A 6,000-nucleotide genomic window follows, 5' to 3' on the forward strand; every position below is an offset into this window, starting at 1 on the left:
TGCGGGACCCCTCACGGGCTCCGGTGGCACCGGGTACTGCGGGTCCCTCACGGGCTCCGGTGGCACCGGGCACTGCGGGTCACTCACGGGCACCGCGGTTCCCTCACGGGCTCCATGGGTCCCTCACGGGCACTGCGGGTCCCTCACGGGCTCCGGTGGCACCGGGCACTGCGGGTCCCTCACGGGCTCCGGTGGCACCGGGCACTGCGGCTCCCTCACGGGCACCGCGGTTCCCTCACGGGCTCCATGGGTCCCTCACGGGCACTGCGGGACCCTCACGGGCTCCGGTGGCACCGGGCACTGCGGGTCCCTCACGGGCTCATTCCAAAGCCCTGCCCTGGGCAGGGACGCCTTCCACCAGACCAGGTTGTTCAGAGCCCCTTCCAACCCCACCTTGGACACTTCCAGGGATGGGGCTTCTCTGGGCAACCTCTGCTAGGACCTCACCACCCTCACACAGCAGAATTTCTCCCTAATTCCCAATCTAAACCTATGGATGTATAAAAGGGGAAAGGGGAAGTCTCAGCAGGATGACTGTTAATCACATGGAAGGCTTCAGAACAGAGTTTGAAAATTAAGGTCATTTAATGATCATGTAAAATGGGATCAAGTTTACTATAAAGTACATAGGATGGGGATTGGCAGTAGAGCAGAAAGGTAGAATCTGAACACAGAGATATAATCAGGTAGTTTGACAAGTTATTGAAGAGATGAGAATCGCTCATACTAATACCTTTTCAATCACAGGTAAATAAGCCAAAGGTAATAAAATGCTGTTCCATGTGAATTTGAAATATCCTGCATCTGTCAGTCTTTACCCAATGCTTACAGAGCTTGCCACATTTAACACAAAAATCACGAAGCCGTGGTCGTTGAGTTTAAAAACAAACACAGAACCACAGCTCAGTCCAGAAAAGCATTGTGCCTTCTGCACATGAGGAAGATCACCAGCTCAAGTTACAGCAGGCACACCTGGCATGGCCACAGAGATCCTGGATTCCAGGAGAAGGTAACTGCGTAGGATTAAAATCTGGAGAAGGTGCTCCGAAGACCTGCATTTGCATAGCTGGAGATGGCTCCCAGCCCATCAACAGATGTAGCTGTGAGCAGCAACAAGAACAAGCTGTGGTGTAGCAGCCAAAAGAGAGAGGCACAGCACTAAAACAGCAACAGGGGGCTGGGGACTCAACACTGGATTAATCTTTGAAAACAAACCAAGAACATATTTTGCCTGCAGAGGAGCATAAGCAAATTTTGGAAACCTACCACAATGAAAAATTGATGATAATTCCTCAGATTTCTAGAAGCCAAACTCAGCTAGAAAGTGGAAATACTAAGAATGTTTAAAAAAAAAAAAAAAAGGGGGGGGGTGAGAAGACAAAAGCAACAGTTGCAATGCTGTTTCTCATCTGTGCAAGATGTGTATTGCGGGTCTCCTAACTGCACCAAAACAGCCACCAAACCCTGAGTTTCTGTACCCTGTTCTGCCTTTCCTCCGGGTAACAGTGTGTGCTGTGCTTCGCTCTCCACGGAGGAAGGCGTGGGGCTCCGGGTGGGTGTTGCAGTCACTGGTCTAATCAAACACGGAGCGTGACGTTTCAAAACCACCCCAGCCTTTCATTCAGCCCACAAACGGCAGTAGCTGAAATAATTCCTATGTCTCTAGTACCCACTGATGCCCTTCTGCAGTTCTGTGCTGCAGCAAGGGACAGAATCAGGGAGGTATCGAGTCATGAGAAACCAAAAATATATGAAGGACTTCGTAAAAGACGCCTTTCACAAAGGGTGAATATGAGATAAAGGGGAGAAAAGTCATCACAATTCTATGTACCCTAATGTCAATCGTCCTGATCGGCTCCGCTGTGTGCTCAAGGCAATCAATGTCTTTTTTTTTTTATTTTTTTCCCTCCCAGGTCTCTCTGGGTTTCCTGAGGTGCTGTGGCACTGAAACCGAGCAGGGTGATTCGACCTCCCACTTTCCGCTCTCCTAAGCAGGGCGGTACGGACGCCAGCTCGTTAGGTAATTTGTGTATTCAAAGAGGCTCAGGGAAGGAAAGCTTGGGACATTTCTGTTGCCTGATGGAAATCACTTGCTGTTTAAGCAAGCGCTCAGTACCAACGGGGTCACTGCAGCACCAGGCAGGCATCAAAGAAAAACTCCGTGGTAATCTCTCAGTATCCTGCTCTCAGGTTTTCAAACACACAAAATTCTTCATCCAGGTCGTCTCTTGAGTGCTGCAATAAAGTCCTAATCAAGTGCAAGCAGCAGTGATTATTGCTCACTGAGCTTTCTCGGTACAAACCCATACAGCTTACCGATGCTAGATTTCTTTTTTTTATTTTTTTTCCCCAAGGTTTTTTGACTTTTCAAACCTCTTGAAAGAGATCTGTCAGAGAACAGGTGATTCCACAACTTGCAAAAGCAGCTAAATCATTTACATTTGAATGCTGTGATAAAAGCTCAAAGGAGGAGACTCCAGTTAGGAAATCCTTTAGAGAAAAAAACACATCATTCACTTGGGTGGATGTTACACTGTCGTTCACACAAAGGGTCTGATGTGCTCAGTCTAGCTTGGTATGATCACCTTACAACGGTGCTTTAAAGCTCAGACATTTGTGTCTGACATTTGAGGAATCAACAAAGTACAAAATAATAAAATACATTCTTAAAAGCCGGCAGATAAACCAGGAGAAGCTTGTTCGCAGGCAAAAGATTCCAAGCAGGACCATTAGTTCAAGAACAAACAACTTGTAGACACAGCAAAGCAGGGAGAAGAAATGAAGATTTTATTCTCTTACCTCAGGAGCACTAGGATGCAGGGCATTCACACTGACAGCGGGATCAGTAACAAGCACACTCCAGAGAAGTAGTTTCTTCTTTTCTTGATTCACAGCAATTTTGCTGTTTTGTGGGGTTTTCTTGAAGGACACTTAGGTGAGATCACCAGAATATGTACGTAAGGCAGGTTTCTTGAGGTTTTTTTCCCTAACTTTGATCAGCATTATAGTACTATGTCATAGAGTATGCAAGAAAAACACTTCAAAACAGCAAGAAAGGCTTATAAAGAGAGAAGAAAAATTAAATAGGCCTGAGGTACAGGAAAGGTGCCATCCAGTCTTACACTTGCTAGGGTACCAGGAGAGATTCTGTGAAGCCCAGCATTTGCTCCCTGAGCTCCCTTCTCCAACCCCTGCCTCCCCATGCACCTCTTAAGCAGTGCAGGAAATTCCTGCTGCCTGCACCTCATGACTCACCTTGCTCAGTATTCTGCCTACTCAGCAGCCTCTGGAAACTGCACCCTTCCCTCCTTTCTGCCCCACCCTTCCCCATCCCAATCCAAGGGCTGCAGGAAGAGGCTGCCATCTGTCATTGCTTCAAGTGGGCAGCGCTGGGTTCTCACCCTTCCCTTCAGACTGGGCTGAAATTGCCTGGTGATGCAATTGTGACCCCACCCTCTCCTGCAGCACCCAGTTAATTCTCCCTTTAAACTCAGCTCCCATGCTCTTTTCTTTTTAAAGCTGCCTTTAATCTTTCTCTGTACTGTCTGCTCAGAAACCATGACTCTGAGAAACTACAAGCCACCCATAGGCTGGGCCAACCAGCCTCTTCTCTCCCCAGGAGTGTTGAGCCCTCTATGGGATTGTAACTGGCTTTGAAAACTTTTTTGTAGCAAAAATGCATTCTTGATACTGCTTGGGACCTTCTTCCCGCTCTGCGCTGACCCTGCTTTGTGTCATGCTGATCTGTTGCCTCTTCTCTGGTGCCAGCGCAGCTGTCCCTGAAATTCCTGCCATGATCTAGACCAGGGAACTGCTTTTAGTGGTAACTAGGAGGAAAAGAAGTAAAATGGCATTCTGTTCCTGTTAGGTCATGAAGCTTCAGAAAGCTCCAGACAGCTCAGTCAAATGTAGCTCTCTGGGGATGGGAAAAGAGGAACAAAAAAAGTTAAAAACTGGCTAAGGTGATTTGAAGAACCAGGGGTCACTTCAGGAATGGAAAAGCCCATTTCTGTCATTCTGGAGCTCATCCAGAAGCACATCCTACCATTCATTCTATTTGCATTTGTGGTAAACTCTAGCCAGCCCAGTGGAGATGAGAGCATCTCTGCTTTAAGCCATCTATAAACACCAACAGTGAAAGGAAGGCCATGTTCCATAGATAGTCTGATGTATTTGAAAGGAATCAGATACCTTACAAATAGATGAAACCTCTAAAATGCACACTAATTGATGCTCAATTTATTGTCAAGTTATATTGAAGGAAAACAGAAAATGCAAAATAATAAAGCCTGACAATTTCTTGTAAGTGAAAGATAAAAAAGCTGTGAGTTCAAGGCATTAGGAGGCCTTGTAATATGATGTATCATGGATGTGCTCTACAGGTTGCTGCAAAACCTGAAACATAAGCACAGAATATCAAGTAGGTACTATTCAGCTGTGATAGCCTATTAATTATTATAGATACCACTGAGAATGAACTCAGAATTTACTTCAGAAACAAAAGCTACTCTCAATACATTTGTACTGGTATTGCTGAGTATTAATCCTGTCACCCCATGTCTCTCAATTTTTGTGACTTCCAGGGACTTGCATAAGTACATGCTAAAAGTGCATTGTGCTTTTCTTTGAAACTGTTGGGAAAGTTTTTCAAGTGGAAAATTTAAATAACTGATGCACTATATCATATGAGCAAGTAAAACAGTAATATACGTGGGATTGTACAAGCAAATAGAGTATCTTTTCTCTGTCATCAGTATTGTCAATATTTTTATTTATGACTAAAAAATCTACATAAATTATCAGAAATACTTTCTTTTCCTCCCAAAGTATCTGAAAGCTCCTTGTGTACATTTTCTTTTTGGCACAGTTTGCTCTTTTTCAGTAAAGGCAGCCAAAATTCTTAAGTCTTGGAATAATCAACATCCTTAAATGCTGTAATTTAGATTCATTTTAGCCAGAGATAATTAAAATATTTGCTTCCATAATACAGAGTCTTTACATGCTGTTAATTTGGGGAATTGGTTTTCTCAACATTCTTATGCAAAACAGAGCTGGATTCCAGCTTTAAATGAAGGTGTGTGCCTGGGCACATGTCGAGGGTTGTCACCAGGATGTCCATTTATTTTCTGCAGGTCACTTGCTGCAGAACCTCACAGTAAAACCAGGGGAGGCCATCCCAGCTGAGGGAGCAATTCTGCATAAGCACACTAGGCAGGAAATCCCATTTTTTTCCCTAAAAATATGGATATTAAGTCAGGAGCAGAGGCTTTTTTTGCACACATGGAAATTGTTTTCAAAAACCATAAAAGTAATCAAGACCTTGCATGTTGCAAAACCGGTGTGTAACCATTACAACCAAACAGAAATGCATAATTAATTGAATGCTAATTCAATACAAATCACAGCTTGGAAAGAGTACAAGTTTACAACAGCTTTTCTGTGTTCTAGGATTTCTTTAAAACTCCCCTTCTTCAGTTTGTGGTTGTAAGAAGAACATGGGTTTTTCCATATAACAGTTTTAGATTTCTTTAAATTAATGATTCATAAAATTTAAATGAAAATCCCCTTGCAGAAATCCAGTTATAAAGTTTATGTGCTTTTTTTTTTCCCTCTTTTCTTGAAAGAATCTCCTGTTGTTCCAAGATCAAACTCTTGTGAGCACATGTCCTTCCAAACAACGTTCTCAGCTTCCCAGAACATGCTGTGGTGGGCCCAGCAAGGGGCCCTGAAGATAATTAAGGGAGTGGAGCATGTCAGATGAGGAGCAGCTGAGAGAGCTGGGACTGTTCAGCCCAGAAAGTGAAGGCTCAGGGGGATCTTATCAAGGTATAAATATCTGAGAGGGGAAGTAAAGAAGATGGAGCCAGACTTAGTGGTGTCTGCTAAGAGTCAATGGTCACTAACTGAGATGTAGAACATTAATCCTATTTAAATGTAAGAAGAAACTTTTTTCACTTCCAAGCAGTGGGAAAGATTGCCCAGAGAGGTTGTGGCATCGCT

This window comes from Taeniopygia guttata, chromosome 1A (assembly GCF_048771995.1).
Source record: "Taeniopygia guttata chromosome 1A, bTaeGut7.mat, whole genome shotgun sequence".
Lineage (NCBI taxonomy): Eukaryota > Metazoa > Chordata > Aves > Passeriformes > Estrildidae > Taeniopygia > Taeniopygia guttata.